The 22,133-nt window shown below is 38.5% G+C and overlaps 1 pseudogene; it reads right to left on the bottom strand.

Annotated features, from left to right (window-relative positions):
• The window catches only part of LOC113113255 (bifunctional heparan sulfate N-deacetylase/N-sulfotransferase 2-like), a 109,485-nt pseudogene that overhangs the window by 49,843 nt on the left and 37,509 nt on the right, over positions 1-22,133 (bottom strand).

The following is a 22,133-nucleotide window of genomic DNA, read 5'->3' as shown; positions in this document are numbered from 1 at the left end:
TAGGATGTTGTTTTCATTTTTCTATACTAAACCACCTAAAACCAGCTAAGACCAGCTAAGGCCAGCGTGACAGTGGCCGAAGCCACTTTAAAACCATGTTATAGGAATGTTTCTAGTCTGATTAGTGAGTAACTAGCATGTTGTTAGCATGTTTCTATGCGAATCTGGCAAAAACCAGCTAAAAACAGTGGATTCAGTAAAAACCAGTTAAAACCCAGCTAAGACCAGCGTGAGAGTGGTCAAAACCACTTAAAAAACCAGTTTGGGAGACTAGCCAAAACAACTGATCAGCTTAGGCTGGTTTTAGCTGTATTCTCAGTAGAGAGTTTTTAAGGTTTGCCCTGGTAGTAGACAGCTTAAATATATTATAAGCCTTATTTTTCAAAAGTTTGTACCCCCGCAATGAAAGTCTATGGGATTTAAGGTGGTTTTGGTAGTCTGGTTTACGAAAACCATAAGCCGAATCAGTTAGAAAAGATATAGCAACCAGAGTCAGACCAGTCTGAAGGTCTGACCCGAGTTTGGTGGTTCTAGCTTGAAAGCTCTAGGAGGAGATAGTGTTTAAAATTTGGCTCAGAAGAATAATAATAATAATAATAAGACTAGATAGTAAAGTTTGTTTTCAAACTTTAAGTTGGCTTGAAAAAGCCTGGCCAGAAAGTTAGAAAAATGTAGAAAGTTTGAAAAGCTTAAAAAGTTTTAAAAATGTAAAAGTTTGAAAAGTTAAGAAGTTTAAAAAAGAAAGTGATTAACATATTACTAGCATTATAAGCAAGTGACTACCATGTCGTTAGCATGATTAGCAAAGTTGTTAACATGTTTCTAGCATGTTGAGAGCATGATTTTAGCATGATTAGCATTTTGCTAGCATGTTTCTAGCATGTGACTAGCATGTTTCTAGCATGATTAGCATGTTGCTAGCATGTCGCTAACATTTTGCTAGCATGATTAGCATGTTGCTAGCATGTTTGTAGCATGATTAACATGTTGCTAACATGTTTCTAGCATGATTAGCATGTGGCTAGCATGTTGTTAGCATGTTTCGAGCATGATTAGCATGTTGCTAGTATGTCGCTAACATTTTGCTAGCATGATTAGCATGTTGCTAGCATGTTTGTAGCATGATTAGCATGTTGTTAACATTTTAGTAGCATGATTAGCATGTGGCTAACATGTTTCTAGCATGATTTTCATGTTGCTAGCATTTTATTAACATGATTAGCAAGTGACTAGCATGTCGTTAGCATGTTTGTAGCATGATTAGCATTTTGCTAGCATTTTGCTAGCATGATTAGCATGTTGCTAGCATTCCACTAGCATGTTTGTAGCATGATTAGCATTTTGCTAGCATTTTGTTAGCATGATTAGCATGTTGTTAATATGTTTGTAGCATGATTAGCATGTTGCTAGCATGTCGCTAGCATGTTTGTAGCATTATTAGCATTTTGCTAACATGTTTCTAGTATGATTAGCATGTTGCTAGCATGTTGCTAGCATTTTTGTAGCATGATTAGCATGTTGTTAGCATGTAACTAACATTTTGCTAGCATGATTAGCATGTTGCTAGCATGTTTCTAGCATGATTAGCATGTTGCTAGCATGTTTCTAGCATGATTAGCATGTGGCTAGCATGGTGTTAGCATGTTTCTAGCATGATTAGCATGTTGCTAGCATGTCGCTAACATTTTGCTAGCATGATTAGCATGTTGCTAGCATGTTTGTAGCATGATTAGCATGTTGCTAACATGTTTCTAGCATGATTAGCATGTGGCTAGCATGTCTCTAGCATGTTGTTAACATGTTTCTAGCATGATTAGCATGTTGCTAGTATGTCGCTAACATTTTGCTAGCATGATTAGCATGTTGCTAGCATGTTTGTAGCATGATTAGCATGTTGTTAACATTTTAGTAGCATGATTAGCATGTGGCTAGCATGTCTCTAGCATGTTGTTAGCATTGTTTCTAGCATGATTAGCATGTTGCTAGCATGTTGCTAACATTTTGCTAGCATGATTAGCATGTTGCTAGCATGTTTGTAGCATGATTAGCATGTTGCTAACATGTTTCTAGCATGATTAGCATGTGGCTTGCATGTCTCTAGCATGTTGTTAGCATGTTTCTAGCATGATTAGCATGTTGCTAGCATGTCGCTAACATTTTGCTAGCATGATTAGCATGTTGCTAGCATGTTTGTAGCATGATTAGCATGTTGCTAGTATGTCTCTAGCATGTTTTTAGAATGATTAGTATACAACTAGCATGTTGCTAGCATGATTAAAATGTGACTAGCATGTGGCTAGCATGGCTAGCAAGTGACTAACATGTTTCTATGCTAATCCAGGTAAAACCAGTTGATTCAGTTAGAAACCAGCTAAGACCAGCGTGACAGTGGCCAAAACTACTTTAAAACCATGTTAAAAGCATGTTTTTGACATGATTATCAAGTTACTAACATGTTGTTAACATGTTTCTATGATAATCGAGCTAAAACCAGTTGATTCAGTTAGAAACCAGCTTAGACCAGCTTGACATTGGCCAAAACCACTTTAAACCATGTTAGAAGTATGTTTCTAGTCTGATTAGCAAGTTACTAGCATGTTATTAACATGTTTCTATGATAATCTAGTTAAAACCAGTTGATTCAGTAAAGAAAACCACCTAAAACCAGCTAGGACCAGCTAAAGCCAGCTTGACAGTGGCCAAAACCACTTTAAACCATGTTAGAAGTATGTTTCTAGACTGATTAGCAAATTACTAACATGTTGTTAATATGTTTTTATGATAATCTAGCTAAAACCAGTTGATTCATTAAAGAAAACCACCTTAAACCAGCTAAGACCAGCTAAAGCCAGCTTGACAGTGGCCAAAACCACTTTAAACCATGTTAGAAGTATGTTTCTAGTCTGATTAGCAAGTTACTAACATGGTATTAACATGTTTCTATGATAATCTAGCTAAAACCAGTTGATTCAGTAAAGAAAACCACCTAAAACCAGCTAAGACCAGCTAAGGCCAGCGTGACAGTGGCCAAAACCACTTTAAAACTTGTTAGAAGTATGTTTCTAGTCTGATTAGTGAGTAACTAGCATGTTGTTAGCATGTTTCTATGCGAATCTGGCAAAAACCAGCTAAAAACAGTGGATTCAGTAAAAACCAGCTAAAACCCAGCTAAGACCAGCGTGAGAGTGGTCAAAACCACTTAAAAACCAGTTTGGGAGACTAGCCAAAACAACTGATCAGCTTAGGCTGGTTTTAGCTGTATTCTCAGTAGAGAGTTTTTAAGGTTTGCCCTGGTAGTAGACAGCTTAAATATATTATAAGCCTTATTTTTCAAAAGTTTGTACCCCCGCAATGAAAGTCTATGGGATTTAAGGTGGTTTTGGTAGTCTGGTTTACGAAAACCATAAGCAGAATCAGTTAGAAAAGATATAGCAACCCGAGTCAGACCAGTCTGAAGGTCTGACCCGAGTTTGGTGGTTCTAGCTTGAAAGCTCTAGGAGGAGATAGTGTTTAAAATTTGGCTCAGAAGAATAATAATAATAATAAGATTAAATAGTAGATCAGTAAGTTGGCTTTTTCAAGCCAACTTAATTAAATAGTAGATCAGTAAGTTGGCTTTTTCAAGCCAACTTAATTAACATATACGAGTAAATACATTTCAATGAATGAAAAAAATAAAGTTACTTGTCTTGAACTAAAAATGTTCTCCTTTGACCAGCTTTTAAAATTGCAACATTAAATCATTTAGCTATCATATTTTCTGGAAGATAGGAAATCGTTTTTTATAATTTGAAATGCGCTGAGATTCAGATTTCGAAATGTGGCTTATATAGTGCAATTAACATCAAGCAAAAAAAAATGTCTGCGAAGTCCACACATTTGGGTTTGCCTGATTTTATTTGCATCTATGTTTTTACAAATAAATGTCTTTAGGCTTGGTGTTTATAATAATAGTTGTTTATAATGAACGCCACTATAATTCGTTTGTTTTATACTTATTTTTTCCATTCATGTTCTGTTCTAAATACCATGACATTTAAAAGATTTGTTATGGGGTGAGTGGAACTAAAATACATGTTTATAGATGCTTACCAATGCGACTTTTTTCTTTCACCAATGTGATTTTGACCCAGTGCAACTTATTTCCTGAAAAAAATAAATCAATAATAATAATAATAAAATGCTACAAAGCTTCTGAGAGAGGGTATTACTGTGCAATAACAAACATTTTGTGCACAATAGCAATAGTTTTTCAAAACATTTCTAGACCTCACTAATCACTTAGTCTTTGTTAAACTTTGTTTCTATTTCTCAATTTGCCCTCCAAAGCTCTTTGAGCACAAATCAACAATACAAGCTCTCCCACCGTAACTCTCTTACTGTCCTTATACATCCCTGCTCTGCTCTCTCAGCTGCAGCTTATCTTTCACCAGCTCCACAACACAAAGAACCACTGTCATCGCCAATAAAACAACCTGCAGATCCCGATGACGATCATCAGTCTGCAGGCGAGAGAGCTAGAGAGAAAGAGATCAAATGAAGGAGAGATGTCAGGGTTTCAAAAACAATAACACTAAAGAAATAGATATCAAATAAGATCATATAACCCTGTATTTTCTGGAACTACAACAACACACCCTAAAGCACAACGTACACAAGACAGAAGGCCTGTAAGTGTCTGCAACCAAAGCCATAGATGTAAGCCAACTTGCTTAAAAACCTCTAGAGAATGGCTGGCCAGTAAAGCAGGGACCTGAGCCTACCAAAAATTGCCTCAACCATATTTTTCAGCTTTTCCTCCTCCTGTGCAAATCAGAGCAACAAATGACCACAAGCTTTTCCAAGATGACATCAAGAAGATTAGTTGAGTGAATTACAGCCCATGAAACTGACAACGTGACAGAAAATACAATACTTTCAGTCTTAAATGTGGGCAGGGCACTGAACTTCTGACTTGTAGTATACACTTTAGCACTATTCGGACGGGACTAGTTTTCTAAACTATGTTTGAGTTTTGATTCTTACCACCTGACGTCTGTGATTTTCATGTACCAATTCGGACGGGACTAACATCTCCGTGTTTATTACAGAGGTGGGAGGGTCTGATTTGTGCATCTAGGCGTCACAGAGATCACGCGCTCTGTATGCGTGCACTGCATTCATTCAGAATGATTGCCATTAGTATTATTACACAATAAATACTAAATGGCTAGTATAGCAAAACCATGTTAATGTGTGGCTCATTTAGTTTAACTTGTTTTCCTTCTTTTCCCCCTTTTTTTAATTTAAATGTAATTAAAACATTATGTAACTGAGTACATAAATGAACGTGAGTAATCTTACCTGATGCTGATATTACAATAGCCGGTATTAACAGTTTACGCGATCTTGCTCTTGATTTTATTATTTGTATTATTTTTTTATTATTATTTATTTGCCGCTAAGCAAATATATCAAACATCCGCGCGGTAAGAACATCTACGGTAATTCACGTTGGCCAAAACACACAAGGAAACGCGTTGTGAAATGAAATGTCACCGGCAATCACAGACATTCGCATTCGGACAGGATTAGTTTTCTCAGAGGATCACTGAGTTTGCTGAAAAACGGTAGGTAATTTGCTCTGGAATTATCACAGAGGTTGTGTGAGAAAAACACAGACGTGGCAGATTCGGACGGGATTAAAATCACCAAGTACGTCTGTGAAACGCAGATTTCTCTAACGACCCCCTGTAAAACTAGTCCCATCCGAATAGGGCTTTTGTCTAAATCAAATATATGTTATTAGAAATGGCCCTTAGGCACATGTTAAATGTAGCAATGGAAGCTGGGGTCTCACGACACTGAATGGGAGAAAACCGAAAACGACAGACTCTCAGGGGGTGGATATGGTGACACAGACAGTCAGACAGAAGATGAATAGACAGGCAGACAGGCTGCTATATTGTCACAGCATGTCTACTGCTAACAAGGACACACAGACCACATCAGAGAGCATGACCACCAGCACAAACAAAGGCACAATCACTCTGTGCATGGTCTCTCCGCACTTGGAGCATCACGGATGGGAGTAAGGTTCACAAAAGGTTGATTCTTTGTAAGGTTCACAAATGTTTCATTGTACAAATGACTGCAACAGAATGCTGATTTATGCTGTTCGGGATTTGTTAGCTGTTCTTGAAGGTCTTCATTATTTGATGTATGCAGCTTGAATGCTTCACAAAAATGACAGTATTTCCTGCACTGCTTTACGCTGCTGCTGAATCTGCAGTTCCACTGCGAAAGAAATGTGAGCTGGCAGTCTGAAATGAATGTGATGAGAAATACATAGTACACAATAAAACAAAGGCAATACATTATATTTTACAGTGCCCTTGTTACACACTGTAAGTATGTACTATAGTAATACATTATGCATAATTACATGTACTTACTATTCCATTAGGATTTGGTTTAGGTTTATTGCATGTAATTAACACATAACAAAAACAAATACAAAGTTAGATTTCATTTCTTAAACTATCTTTATAAGCTGGTTCTTATTAATGACTCACAAAAGTCAGATTACTTTCCATCTGTGTTTGGGATTCTTTGAGTGAAAATTACTTTCTGACCGCATATGTGCACCTGACTTGATATGACCCGGTTTATGATAGCATCTTCTACCAAACTATAATGCTTGAGGAACAAGGCATGAGAAACATTTAGCAGCTTGCAGACATTATCCCTGTCAGCATGGACTGGGCTTCGTCCCTCTCTAGTTGCAAGCCCGAAGCTATTATCATTGCTGTGTTTACACCCTGCAACAAAGCCCTGGTAAGACGGCTAAATGCAGGAAACATCTCAGATAGCTTTCCTCCATTTATCTTTCCTCTAATCTGTCCCGTCTCCATTCTTCCTACTCCCCAGAGAAGCGCTGACACTTCCTGCACCCTCTCCTATTTTCACTCCCTCTGGGTTTCTCCTCTTTCTATTACCACCTTCTTTTTCTCTCCGTTCTCACATGCATTTTGCCTCTCTCATTCTCCGGCTGCTTTATTACTTCGCTCATCCTTCTGGTGGAAACAGATCCTGAACATTCCTGTATTCGATTAAGCTGCAGGCACTCATTACAGACGACCCTCGGCTTTCCAGCACAGCCAAGCGATCATTCAACCTCACATATCCACTCCGTTTCGCTCTTGCTGTCTACGTGCTCCATATGCTGCTCACACAAAGTAAAGGAGTGAGGGAAAGCCAACAAGGAAGTGCAGCAAGTGGCCGTATAATTCCTGCTAAACTTTAGACTGATCAGAAGTCAGAACGGCCATCTGTTAGGACCCCTGCACACTGAAAAAGAGCAGAAAACTTAACATTGAGCTGTTTTGCAATCACATCTTTGTGTAATGCCTATGGCAGGCATCTGCTGTAAGACATGCCGTTCCGTTTAATAACTCCTAATCTACACCAAAGCAAAAATCATCAGTCTACTGAGCATAAACACCAAAGACTGAACTCATATTAGACTGAGGCACTGCTGAAATTCCCTCTGAGCTTGATGTGGAGGAGAGGAGAGGAGAGGGGGTGCACTGGTGTTTGGTTACCTCCGCTGAGAGCAGCTGCTGGAGTGACAAGGTAAGGTACAGCTGTGTGTGGTGTAAAGTTACAATTGTAAAGCTGGTAGAAATATGGAGTTGTGTTGGTGTTAAGTTGAGCCAATGGAAAAAACACTGCTTCAAATTGCGATGGCTTTAGATTCACATTTTAGGATCAGATCAAGTTACTCCGTTTGAGGGGAAAAGTCAATGACCGTTGGCCTGTCTATAAACGACTCCACAGTTCCCATCGTCACTGTGTGCCTGCTGGAGTCCAAGGCGAGCTGTAAGAGCTTGCACATTATGTGCCTTTTGTACCTTTAGTACAAACACTGAAATGTGTAAAGATGGATGAGTTCGACTTGTGGCATACAACATTTATCTATACTACTGTTCAAATATTTAGGGTCGCTAAGATTTTTAAATTTTTTTGAAAAAGTGGTTTTTTTCTATTTTAATATATTTTGAAAAGTAATTTACTCCTATGAATTTTCAGCTGACATTGCCGAAGTCTTAAGTGTCACATGATGCTTCAGAAATCATTCCAAAATGGTAATTTGCTGCTCAACAACATTCCTTATTATTGATGTTGAAAAGAGTTTCAGTGCTTAATTTTGTGGAACCTTTGATACACGTTTTCAGGATTCTTTGATCAATAGAAATTTTAAAAGAACAGCTTTTATTAGTAATATAAATATTTTATAGATTATAACATTATAAATGTATTTACTGTTATTTTTGATCGGTTTGATGTATCTTTACTGAAAAAGAGGAATTAATTTCATAAAAAAAAAAAAAAAAAAACCATGGATGCCAACAATTATACAGTTTACACAAAGTGTAGACGGTAATGTTTTCTCTTGGTTCTTTTCTCTTGGTTCATTTCTCTTGGTTCATGTCAAATTAATTTTGATAAATAAGTCACATCTGATTATATGTCGGAGGACCAGCCAAACTATGAAAAAAAGTGTCTTATAGTCCGGAAAATACGGTACATTTTCATGTGTTGGTGAACGACTCCATTTGAAAGACAAAAAATAAAACGAGGAGTTGTGCAAACCTGAGTTACTTATAACCTGTTTGAAAGGTGTAGCAGTGGCCAGCTGGCACACTAAAGTTGTCTTGTAATATTCATGTTGTGAATGTAAACCTGATGCAAATCCACTTCATTTTCAGCGTTTATTTGCGCATCTTCTCAGTTAACAACGGCTCTGTGTAGTAACAGCTGCTCTATGTGAAACCACGCACCTGAGGGAATTTACCGCTGATTAGAGAACCGGCTTTACTGACAAGATGTGCATAACGATCGGCCGATCGTGATCGGAGCAGCCCTAAAAAACAGCATACACTCGATTTCCTCCATTGTCCTGTGTGTGTGGGTAGCAGGTGTGTGTCGCTTAGTGTCGTCATGGCAGTTTCCTGCGGCGTCACTATGATGACCAGGTACTATTGTGGAGGTACTATCTGCAATGGAAAACGGAGCGAAAAGCGTGCTGAGCCGAGACGAGGCGAGTTGAACTGGTACTGGTAATGGAAAAACACCATTCGCTTTTCAGCAGCATGCAATAAACAACACTGTGCGCTCCTCGCTCACACACAAACATGCACACATGCGATCGCTCCCTGATTTTCCTACTTTTAACATACAGGCACTGCCAGAGACTAAGACAATTTAAAAAGCAAGTTCAAAATGTTGTCTTTCCTCAGGTCTGCTGCATGCAAAAAAATTCAATTTTCCACACAAACTAACTCCAGAACTCGGGCATGCACGTACACACACAAACTAACTAAGACAGATTCCACTCACACCCAATGTCTGGGCTTTGCCAACAGCCTCTTCCTGACTCTGTGGTGATAGCTGAGGGAGAGCAGGGCAGTGGGCAACACTAACAAGTGTCCAGCCTCAACCCCACAGAGTGAGAAAGCGGGAGAGAGAGAAAGAGAGGAATGACAGTTTCTTCTCTGACAAGGCCATCTGCACTATAGCAACCCTAGAGGCCTTGTTTCAGATGACTTCCTTTTCTTCCCTCTCATTCTTTCTTCATCGCTGCTCTTAATTCTCAAGCAAGCCAAGTACAAATCACCCCCTCGTGCACAGTCACCAGTAATGACAGCAGCAGTGAAAGCGATATTAATTCACCCTGGTGATGAGGTCTCACTTCAGGTCAGCCGGCCAGCTGTCTGTCAGGCAATAGCCATCATGATGGGTTACCGTTAGCCTGGTGCTGGAGAAGTCGGAGTGGCCAGACTTGTATGGCTCCATTAGTACAAAGCTAATGAGACAGAACCTCAGCAGGCAGGGGCACACACTCATTATGGCAGGATTACGGGCATGTGCGGGGCAGGGAGCGGGTGTATATGAGCGTGTGACTTATGGCAAAAGGGTGTGATGGAATTTGTTGAAAGTTTCCATTTCCATCAGAAAAAAATATTTTAAATTCTAAGGGATTTAGATTTTGTCCAGGTATTCAACAGAAATGGATATATCATTCTATAGATGCCATGAAAAGTCATTTGGATAATGAAAAGTAGTGGGAGAAGTATTTTTAGATTTTAAAAAGGCTTTTGATACTGTGAATCATGAACTATTCATAAATAAAAGGAAACAAATGAACTTTTCTTAACAAGCTCTAAACTGGTTCAACTCATACCTGTGTTCAAATTTGTAGTGTGAAGTCAAAACTAGGTGTACCACAAGGTTTAATATTGGGTTCTTTGCTTTGTTTATATATAAATTATTTACCTGAAAATTGCTAGAAGGTTGGTTGTCAAATATACGCAGATGACAAATTATTTATGTAAAGAAGAAACTTCTTATCTGGCTGCAGAATTGTTAACCAGGCGACTGGTCAGTGTTTCCCAGTTTCCCCCCAAAATTATAATAAAACGGTTTCAATGTGTTTTTCATTAAAGAGCAAAGCACTGAATGCTTTCCCAAATTGACCAAAAGGAAATCAAGGAAGTGAGTTAATTTAAATATTTAGGTGTCACTGTAGACTCTAAGCTTTTTTTAAGTTTCAATTTATATTGTTTCTTGTGATTATAGTGTCTGTTTCTTTATTCGGATGTTCTGATTTTATGTAAAAGTCTAACCAGGGAAGAGTACAAAGTAGCTTTTTTCAATATTCCCCATGAACATGGCAATAGTTACCTGTGTGCAACAATGCCTAGTGTATTGTTACACACACAAATATTCATATACATATATACACAAAAACACACACACACACACATATATATACACAAACACACATAAATACTGTATATATATATATATATATATATATATATATATATATATATATATATAGAGAGAGAGAGAGAGAGAGAGAGAGAGAGAGAGAGAGAGAGAGAGAGAGAGAGAGAGAGAATTAAATTGAATTATTTAGATGTTTCTCACAGTTGAACATATTTTAATCAGTGATCATGGGTAGACTGCCCCATTATGCTGTGAGTATGACTTTTATAGATAATATTGATTTATTAATTATTGCTATTTATATAATAAGTATATAAAAGTATATTTAACTTAAGCTGTATGGGTATACTATAATACTGACAAAGCAAACTAAGAGGCCCTTAATGAGTGACTTAGGGCTGCAGCTATCGATTCTTTTTGTAATCGATTAATCTAGCACTTAATCGATCGATTAATCGAGTAATCGGATAAAACGATTTGTGTGTGTTTTTAAACAACCAAAACAAATAATGCATAACAAAAATGATGTGGCTGTAAAATGAACAAGCATTTGGCTTTTATTTCTCAACAGAGGTATTTATTTCCAAGTCCAAAAGTTTGGCTCCAAAAGTTAAGTGCCAAGTTGGCATTGCCAACAATTATAGAACAATGTACAGTTAAGTGAACTTACTGTAACATGTATAACATGTATTGTAAAACTAATATGAATATAAACTTAGTTTTTTGTCTTCTTAATACACAACATTACAAAAAAAGGATTGCACCTTCTGCAAATTTAGTTTAGTTAACCTGAGAACAAAAAATGAATATAAAATATCAAGCCAAACAGGTACACAATGTATAAAATGTATAAAAAAATTATGTAAATAAAACAATTATAAACAATTATAAATAATAAGCTGTAATCTCAAAACAAACATCAAAATGTACGTGCGTGCGTGTGTTTGTGTGTGTGTGAAGGGGTTCTTTTTTAGGCTATACTCTTGCAATTGAACGTGATAGTTAGGTTTACTATAAAACGTCATCAAAGTTAGACATCATATCTAGTCTAACTGCATCACGACATCGCTACAAATGCAGTATGGGATTAAAATCAGCGAATATCAATAGGCTTAGACTACGTTAATTTACCTTGTTTCAGCGATGCTTGGTGAAACAGCATAGAGTGGATGTCTTCTGTTCAGATGCTGAATCATGGAAGATGTGCTGTTGTGGTATGCCAGCTCTATTTTGCAGTAGAGACACTGCACCTTGTTCTCTTCTTTATTACGTGTGTAATGATCCCACACTTTAGACAATTTCTGCCGTTTATTTATAGATCTATTCTCCGCCATCGCGCCAACTAAATTCAAAAGGTCCGAGTGAATAAACGGTCCGTGTGACACAATCAAATCCCTGCGCCGCGCGTATAGTGCGCGTCATAGGAATTTAACGAGGCTTCGAGGCAGAGTTTTTGCCTCGAGGAATTTTTGTAATCGAGTAACTCGAGTAACTCGAGGAATCGTTTCAGCCCTAGAGTGACTTGATCAATATAATCTCACATTTGATTGAACCCAGTCTGACCTAACCCAGCTTTCCTTCTGTCCAATATCTACAAAAGCATAGCCAGCCATAACACGGAGTGAAAGGTTGATCAACGAAATAGACACCACCTGCTTAAATACAACGGGATTGAGAAGCCAAAGCACTAGAATAGTCCCTTCTTTCCATGACTGAATGGAGGCAGGCATCCAACTTGTCAAAACTACACTGTGCTCTGACCTGCACTTAAACAAAATAAACAGAGCCAACCTTTTCCATTAGGGCACAGCTGAGTGATGTCAGCTCTGGCACAGTCCCAGTGATGTAACACGGCACGCTAATAACCACACCAAACAGAAAAGATAGAGCTGCTCTGGCCGTAAGGGACCACGAAAGACTGCTTTAGCTTGGAAGCAATACAGAAAAGCAATTACCAAAGGAGCTATTTAACAACACCAATTAATCAATCAGGGCAGACAGGAAATTTAATCGCCAAGTGCCTCATCAAAGAGAGCAAGTTTCATATTTTAGAATGGTGTTGGGATGAAAAAAAATAAAAACACATTGAGGGGGAAAAGGTCTCATTTGGATTGTATCCCAGCTCCTAAAAAACTCACTTCATTGGCAAAATTAGCAGAGAATCTAGAAAGGACTTTAAGTAAACTTTGAAAAAGCAAGAACGATGGCAGAATCCGAAATGTAGAACCCAAACAGCTGTCTTCTACAAGATTCACTGATTAGCGTATTTATATTTTTTGAAAACAAATTTCAGGAGCGATTGCCCGGTCAATGGGGGACTGATTGTGTGCTTGCAGTTCATCTCAGTTGATTAGTAACTGGGCCGTATGTTGGTTAAAGACGACAAGAGACCAATACTGATGACAGGAAGTGCCCATCAATAACCAGACAGTCTGAGGTTCAGTTTCACTCCATCTGTCTCAATCCAGCCTTCAGTTTCGCTCCTTTCCCCTTCATTCACCCCAATTCCTTGCATGTATCCTCAGGTGGCCCATATGTGCAAAGCAGCATTCTGTGCCTGCATCCCCTTAGGACACGTTAGGAAAAGAAACAGCACAGTGGCTTTTTCTTCAGCACTCTCAGCAGAGGCCTGATCAATTGGATCAATGAAGGTGATCAGCATTATGAACTCTGATCAGCCCGCATGGGGAACCGGCTAATCCAGTTAAGCCATTAGCAAGCTGGGACAAATTAGCCTGCTGGGAAAGGAGCCCATTTGAGGTTTGCTTATTAGCACACTGCCATAAGTAGACAATAGAAGTACACGGTCATGAATGTAGGACCAAGACATGAGGAAGATCTTCATTCGCTGACAGCTGATCTGGTGCGACAGAGTCAGAGCTCTTGAGCGAACATGACCCATGGCTTCTGGTTGAGATGTGAGGCATAGGGCTGGAGGCTACAAGGAGAGGGGAGGGGTGAGACCCTGCATTTTGTGTACACACAAAAGATAGAGTCCCCACGAAGTGCAGGTCACACTTCAACCTGTGAGTGAGCACGTGGATCAAACTACATTAAAAGCACTTTAGCTTATATAACAGAAATATATTTGCAGCTCCGCAGTTACCAGCCGCAGTCTTCAACCTGCACTCACACTCGCCACCCATCTGGGATGACGTTTAAAACACAAGACCTGTCCCACAGTTAGCGAGCGAGCAAGTGACTGAGCGAGGGACCGTTGGAGGAAACGTACAAGTCTGCTGGCTGAGTAAATCGCATTAACCATCAGTCCTGACATTATTTTTCCTGTGGCTGCATTTCATTTGTTTCATATTTAGATGCTCCTCACAGATGCATCTCTGCAGGCACTCAAGTAGGCTGCTGAGGGCAGAGGAGGCATTAAACAGCTCTGCCCGAACCTACCATAAATTACACAGCCACATTAGAAGCTACTTTAGAGAGAAAAAGAGAGAGCGCTTGTAGACCAAAAGTAATAAGCTAAACATTCGATGTGGCCTTCTTTACAAATGTCTTTTTCAATAACATCCTCTCCTGTAAAGAAACAAGACTGGCAGATGGAGACAGCAGACATCCTCAGCAGGGCAAGAGCGGTGTCAGATGTAGATGGAAGAGGATGAGAAGAGAAAGGACAGGAGGAAAGGTGGAGAGGGGTTGAAGAGAGAAATTTGGTCATCGACAGTTTCAACATATAAACAGAAGGAATTTAAACAATCTCTACCTGAATGCTGTGCCTCTACTGTAATGCAGAGACTTCCAACTCTGACTATAGAGACAAGACGTTGCCTGAACAAATGAAACCACCTCAAAGCGGCAAAAAAATTAAGATGTGATGTTTATTCAGCCTGGGAGCAATTGGAAGAGTTTGTGCTGCTACTGCATGAAGGTATCAAAGGGACCAGAGTTTATTCTGCTTTAGCAAGAACGTATCAAAGGATCCCATGGCGCTCCTTTGATATAAATGGCTGTTCCACTGTTATGATTACTCCTCCCACTACCATAGCTCACTGTCTGTCTGTTTTACATTGTATGCCTGTATTATATAAGAGCTTTTCTATCTCTATTTTCAATGCAGTCAAAGTCTTCAGTGTTGGAATGACAAAACCTGTTCTCTCTCAAGTTCTGAATGAATTAATGTGCCAAAGTCACAACCTGTTCTTTTCTTTAAGAAACGCATTCAATAAGGATGCACCAGAATAAAAATTGTGGTTGATAATTTTCATGTTAAGACTGATATCCAATAAATGGTTAATATTAAAATGATATTCTTTAAATAATCATAAAAATAAATTATACAAGTACATTTATGCATCACAACATTGCATTCAATATTAAATGTAATATTAATTATGAGATTTGTTAAAGATGAAATTTAACAGTGTTTAACTTTAAGTGAGCAAGATTATTGCAAAAGTAAAAAAAAAATTAGAATAGGGGAAAGAAGATATAACGGTATATATATATATATTTTGTTAAATATATTTTTCTAAAAGTAAAATGGTAGTATGTGTGGACCCACTTTATATTAAGTGTCCTTAACTACTATGTACTTACATTTTAATTAATAATTTAGTACAATGTACTTATTGTGTGCATACATGTTTTTACATTGTACTTATATTTAAAAAATACAGTCATGTAATTACATATGTATTAAATTTCTGTAATTACATTAATAATTACACAGTTGACCCATACTTTACACCTTAACCCACCCTTAAACTTGCCCATACCTCCAACCCTCTCCCTAACCTTACCCCATCCCACCTCAATAGCAGCAAAAGTGTTTTACAATACAATATGAACACAATAAGTACATTTTACTTATTTTTTTAAGTACATAGTAGTTAAGGCCACCTAATATAAAGTGGGACCGTATGTGTTTATAATTGCATGTAATCAAACACCTATCATTCTACTTTAACTTAGCAATGATGCTTTACAATGATAAAAGGTGACAGTAAAGAAATTGTTACACAAGATTTCTATTTGAAATAAATGCTTTCTTCTCAAAGAAACGTGGAAAAAAATAATCCGTAAAATTAAGCATAGCCCAATATAGTTATATAACCAATATTTAATGCATTCCTAGCATATACAAAATTTATATTAGTCTACAAAACTAATTTCAAGCAATTGAGCCTCTAAATATTTTATTTAAAGGTTAAGATCATACGAAGCAAATCCAGTTAATCTGATAACAAACACATGAAGTCACATGGTTACAGATGCATCTACAGCTTACCTTACTGGACGGAGTCCATCAGCAGCGCCAAAAACCTGCACAGAGAGAGAGAGAGAGAGAGAGAGAGAGAGAGAGAGAGAGAGAGAGAGATCATTACTGATGCAGCTCGAAGCTCCACAAATTGAACCCCTGCTGTTCAGGTCTACATCTACCCACCCTGCCTTCGCCCTGTATTCCTTGGACCAAGCGACTGGAAAAAAGACAATACACGACTTCTTAAGCACAATATATCACATATAAACACAGAGATCAGGGCTTAGGAAAGCTGTAACATTTACAATAAAGTTTATATATTCAGGTCAAAATTAATTAGATGAAAATTCAGCATATAAAGGCTCATCTTCTTTATGAGTACAGAGTCATCGTAATTTTCCCCATGAGGAAGCAGAAATGTGAAACTCAGTCTAGGGTAACACCAACACATCATTCTGGATCCTCATGCATGGAGCTTTATTTTCAGGAAAGGAGCAGCGCTCTATTGCTCGAGCCTGCATGAGATTTCCTAGTGAGGGGAATTCTGGGGCAGGAACTTGAGGGATCAGGGGGCCGCTGGTCCTTGGCATTTAACCCCCTGAGCCTCAATACTTTGGGCTTTTGCATCCCAACCCTGCATGTCAAACATCAATCCTGACGGATGAGCCGACCAGCTGCTCGACACTGTACATAAATAATGCAATGCTATTGGCTTCAGCTATAAATCATTCATTTATGTTATGCACCTATTTATGCATGCACACAGGATTGCACACCCTTTTTCCATGTAACTTCATTCTTACACGTTAAAAAAACACCACTGAAAGAGGAGTCCATGGTCATATTTACAGATGAGATCTGCTGCTCTAGATAAAGAAACATATCTCACAAGGTTTTTCTGTAGTTCTCAGATTTGTCACTTTCAATCTTGTTTGCACCTCCCACTACCCATGTGATCGATCTGCCAATTAACACACCAGCAGCAACACTAACAACTCCACTTGACGGATTTCACAGTGGATGGTGTTTATAATCCTGTTATAAACCAGAGTCTCCCACTTGGGGATACTGCAAGAATGGAAGAGAGCAAGAAAAAGACAGAGACCGAGCAAGCGAGTGTGATAGTAAGCAGTCTGCCAGCAGGTGAGGATTAGTAGTCCATCATAATGGGATTTTACCAGTGCAATATGTAGCAAATCAGCACAGCAGAGAAGAGTTACACAAGACTGAGTCCAGCATTTCTACACTGACTCTCTAGAGCTCCTCTCTCTCTCACATACCCCTGCACCTGACCAATCTCAAGAGATACAGACAGAAACTTTGGCAGAGAAAAACAAGTAGGTGTGAGCAATAAGGTTTAATCAAAGTAAGTTTCAGCTGTTAGTTTGGCAGAAAGAGCTTGCATTTACAGTTGACTGCTTATCACTCTCACTGAAGAATACAGGAAGCATACTGCAGGCAAATTCAAAAATACATTGCAACTTTATTGACTAGGCAATGATGATTAGATCATTTTTAATGTTAGAACTATTTTTCCTAAGAACACTGTAAATGCATGCCTTTAACTGGCATTTTTTTCAGTATTTCAATACAGCTGTACTATCAGTGCTTTCCAAACATCTTTCAATTCGAAAGCACAGTTTTCGCAATCAAACGTGCCATTTGTATTTCAATTCAACTAATGTTTGAAGTTTGATTTCTAATTTGACAGCCCTAGTTAAACCTTAAAGGAGACAGTTCACCTTAAAAGAAAATAGCCTTCCGTTAATAATCCATCAAGTTAATATAAACCCATACAAATAATTCTAAACAAAATCTCTCTACACTGTTTGCGGTGCTACGACAGTAAACTGATGCCTAGTTCTACTGATCACATACTGACAGAAAGTACAAATGATCTGCAATAGTCATTTTTATTGCGTCCAGAGTAGACAGCCTGTAGTTGTTATGACCCAATGTGATGTGTCTGATTTAGACACGGTGTAAGACTAATTGATCGTTAATTTAAACGACAATGGATAATGGAATTTATCTATATTTTACATCCCTACAAGGATTAGTTTGACAATGTGTTTATGAACTTTTTGAGTGGTCAAAGTTGTGGTGCAATGGACTATCAATGGAGGGACAGGAATCTCTCGGATTTTATTAGAAATATCTTAATTTGTGTTTCAAAGATAACCAAATGAGTTTGAAATGACATGAGTGTGAGTTAAGAGCCATTTGCTTTTTAGGAGGGTGAGCTAACCCTTTAAAAAGGAGTTTCAAGGCTATCCTATCAGCTGCGTTCGAAGAAAGTGTCCTGCGAGTATGCTCACAAATCCTCTCCAAACAGAGTACAGAATGCTGCAAGTTCCCTAGATTTAATTCACAATTTAAAATTGCAATCCTTAATCAAATTAAATGCTATACTAAATACTGCACAATATTCCACTGTCCCAATTACAAATTGGCCACTGTTTTTTGAGTACATTGAGATTGAGATTGAGTAATCATCTCATTGCACACATCGATGGCAAATCTTGCAGAGCTGTATCCTTCAATCCCCTACAGAGGCAATTTTATCCATTTAAGTCACCATTCAAGAGTATTGAAGGGACAAGTTAACGGAGGCCATGGGAGGGAAAACATTCCACAAAAAAAAAAAAAAAAAAGAGTGCATCTCTTATTAAGCAAGTACATTCACTTCTAATCAGAGAGGCTGAAGTTCATGAAGTGACATTTGCGAGCTGACAAGCACAGGGCCCTTCATGCTAATGCTACAGAGTAATTAATCTGCCCCCAATGGAACCCAAACCACTAAAGGTCACTCACAGACATGCTTTCTCTCTTTGTATATCTCTTATGCACAAGTATCTCCAACAGAACAGCAACAATCTACGGCCAAGACCAAACGGAGAGGGGAGGAAGCGCATCAAAACAATCCATTTATCTTCTGGTACAGAGTGTTCTGCACCTCTGCTTCTATCTGTATTTGTGTGTGCATTTTCTTTCACCCCTGTTGTTGCCATTCTTCAGCTGACAGGCGAGATATGAGCCTTACCTTGACCTGTGAATCTCAAGTGGAGGGGAAGTGCTGGCTTTTCCTGAGTTAATGCACATGGAATCAGCAATGGAATATTCTTCTCTACTGTGGGATCTATTCCACCGACACAGACCATTGATCATTCACTGCTTCTAAAACTCACACAAGCAGCTTGTGTGTGCATCTCATCTAAAGGAACAAGCCTTTCATTATAACCCATCTCTGGGTTTGTGTATGGAGAACACAGACTTTGTAACAGAAGATAGAAGGTCATAGAGGTTTGGAACAAAATGAGGGTGAGTTAATGACATTTAAATTTGGGTGGACCATCCATGGAGGGAACAGAAGAACATGCAGTCTGGAGACAGGCTGATGGTTTAAGATGTTGCTTTCATATGCAAGGTCAAATATACCTGCATGTCTCTCTGTATTTCTCCTACGTTCAGCTTTTCCTGATCTACGTTGCATGGCAGGAGAATACAGTGAATAAGATGGATCCTTCCACTCATGATTGGAGGGCCAGCTGAGATTTGATAACTATAATTGAAAGTGGTTAGTGCAAGTGGGACACGTTGATTTTTGTGTGAGAATCTATGCACACATTCAATATGAGATTTCTCCACTTGCACCATTCTTAAGAGCTTTGTGACGGAAGAACGTTTGCTGCATCAGTGTTGAACAAATGAGTATATAAAAAAGAAAAGCATGTTTATACATGTCTGAATTTGCAAAAAGATAAATAAATTGTCTTGACTACAAATGAGCCCCTTTGTGCAAGTATGCAACTGTGCTGGCTGATGAATAGGCACATTTGGGCATAAGATGGATCTCAGGCCTGTTTATCTGATAAAAAGGCAAAAGTCTCTGCGGTCCCACACTAATAACAAGAGGGAGATCTTCATGACTGATTGCCGTGGCCCGCAGGTTTCATAGAATTGTGTCAGGACTAAACAAACATCCTATGCAGATCCAATGAAGATTAAAAGGCAAATGTGGGACAGAGGCTTTGATACAGGATGGTGAGATCTGGTATTATATACCTTAGAGCATGAAAGACCTAGCGAGATGCACAACCACCAATGGGTTTATGACATTCCCCTAACAGCCATGCATTTTCAATAAATAATAATTATTAATAATAATAATTCCCTACATTTATATAGCGCTTTTATAGACACTCAAAGCACTTACATAGTCAGGGGAATCTCCTCATCCACCACCAGTGTGCAGCATCCACCTGGATGATGCGACGGCAGCCATATTGCACCAGAACACCCACCACACACCAGCTTACTGGTGGAGAGGAGACGGAGTGATGAAGCCAATCAGCATATATGGGGATTGTTAGGAGGCCATGATGGTCAGAGACCAATGGGCGAATTTAGCCAGGATGCCGAGGTCACACCTCTTCTCTTTTCGAAAGACATCCTGGGATTTTTCATGACCACAGAGAGTCAGGACCTCGGTTTAACGTCTCATCCGAAGGACGGTGCTTGTTGACAGTATAGTGTCAGGACAAGCTAAAAACACGGTTTGGAAAATGGATTCATGGTGTACTCTCTTATTATTATATACATTTGTCTACATTTTGAACAAAAACAAAGTTACGGACCACAGCTCTGATTGGTTGTTTTCTTACCGGGAGCGATGGAGTTTCTGCAAATGGCAATAGGACCACTGGGAGGAGCCAGAGGAGCTGGATTTTTTCACAGATTATCTGTCTCATATTCTATTGTCAGGACATGATGACAGGTTTAACAAATATGTAAAGAATATATTTCTACAAAAGTTACCTACTGCAGCTTTAAAGAACATTAATATGTGAATGTCATGTCAGTGAATGCAAATCTAGTTGAGTTAAATTCCTGCTTCACTGTGTACACGTACGAGAGAAACATCAATGTGGCACATCATCAGTTGAAGCAAATAAACACACACATTCAACATTAGATAAAAATCAGTTGAAAAGCAAACACTAGTGTACAATCACCCCCTGCCTGCAAAGAAACATGCTCACGCTTCCTCCGCAGAACAGGAAAGGGAAAATAAACACAAAACGCCACTTGGACAGTGCACTGCAGGAGAAGTGCACACTCTTGCACTTTCTAACAAGAGGAAGACAGCGAGTGGGGCGAAGATTTATGGCGTGCACAACATCAGGAGTTGATAATTCTATTAGAGGTAGCACCTAGGATTAATTTACACATCCACTCCGGGTCCTCCATGTGAGTAAAACAGTTAGTTCTACCCAATAGATCGATAGAAGAGAGGCGGTAAGCTGACAAAACTACAACTCCAATCTCTAAAAGCCTAAATCAAAGTATTACAAGAGGGACCTGAAGGAAGACAAAACAAAACATGAAAAGCAGTAAATGGGGATTATTAAAGAGTCTTCTTTTAAGAGTTAAGACATAAACCAAACCAACCAGCTACAAGGTGAATCATAACATTACAAAAAGTAAGCAACAAAGTATTTGAAAGTTGGATAAGAAAAATTTTAATCAATGGAGAAATATAAAACTATTGATTTAAAGATACTGATTTTATTTAGAAACAATATTTTTGACATTTATTGCAAAAAAACAAAACAAACAAAAAAAATTACCGTTTAAGGAAACATCTTGTTCCTCATTTGCAGCCCTTCATGGAGTGTGCAGAAACTAACATCCCTTGTTTGTGACAGTCAAATTGTTAGAGATTGCAGAATTATGGGTAATGTAGTTCATACATACATACATACACAAACATATATTTAAACACACACACACACACACACACATATATAACGCCAGTTTGCATTTGTTTTAACATTCATCTCAGATGACCTCATGAAAAGAATTGTGGGCAATGTAGTTTTCCTACCATGAACGATTTACATATTTTTAAAGGTAAAATAATGGTGGTTGATAGCTTCAGAAAAAAGCAAATACCTCATCAACCAAAGTAGGTCCTTTTTTAAAGGTTTATGGTTCAAAATGAAAATGAATGTTAATTGTACTTCCGGAATATCACTTTACAGAAGAAATCTGCGCAGAGCACTATTTGTGCAAGTCGCTTCCCAAGAAGAGTGTTTCCAATCAGTCACTGATGAGGTTTCATCTCTGTTAGGATATGAATATG

The sequence above is a fragment of the Carassius auratus genome, chromosome 13 (genome assembly GCF_003368295.1).
Source record: "Carassius auratus strain Wakin chromosome 13, ASM336829v1, whole genome shotgun sequence".
NCBI lineage: Eukaryota > Metazoa > Chordata > Actinopteri > Cypriniformes > Cyprinidae > Carassius > Carassius auratus.
Note: the sequence above shows the minus strand (reverse complement) of the source record. Positions and strands in the feature narration are given on the sequence as shown.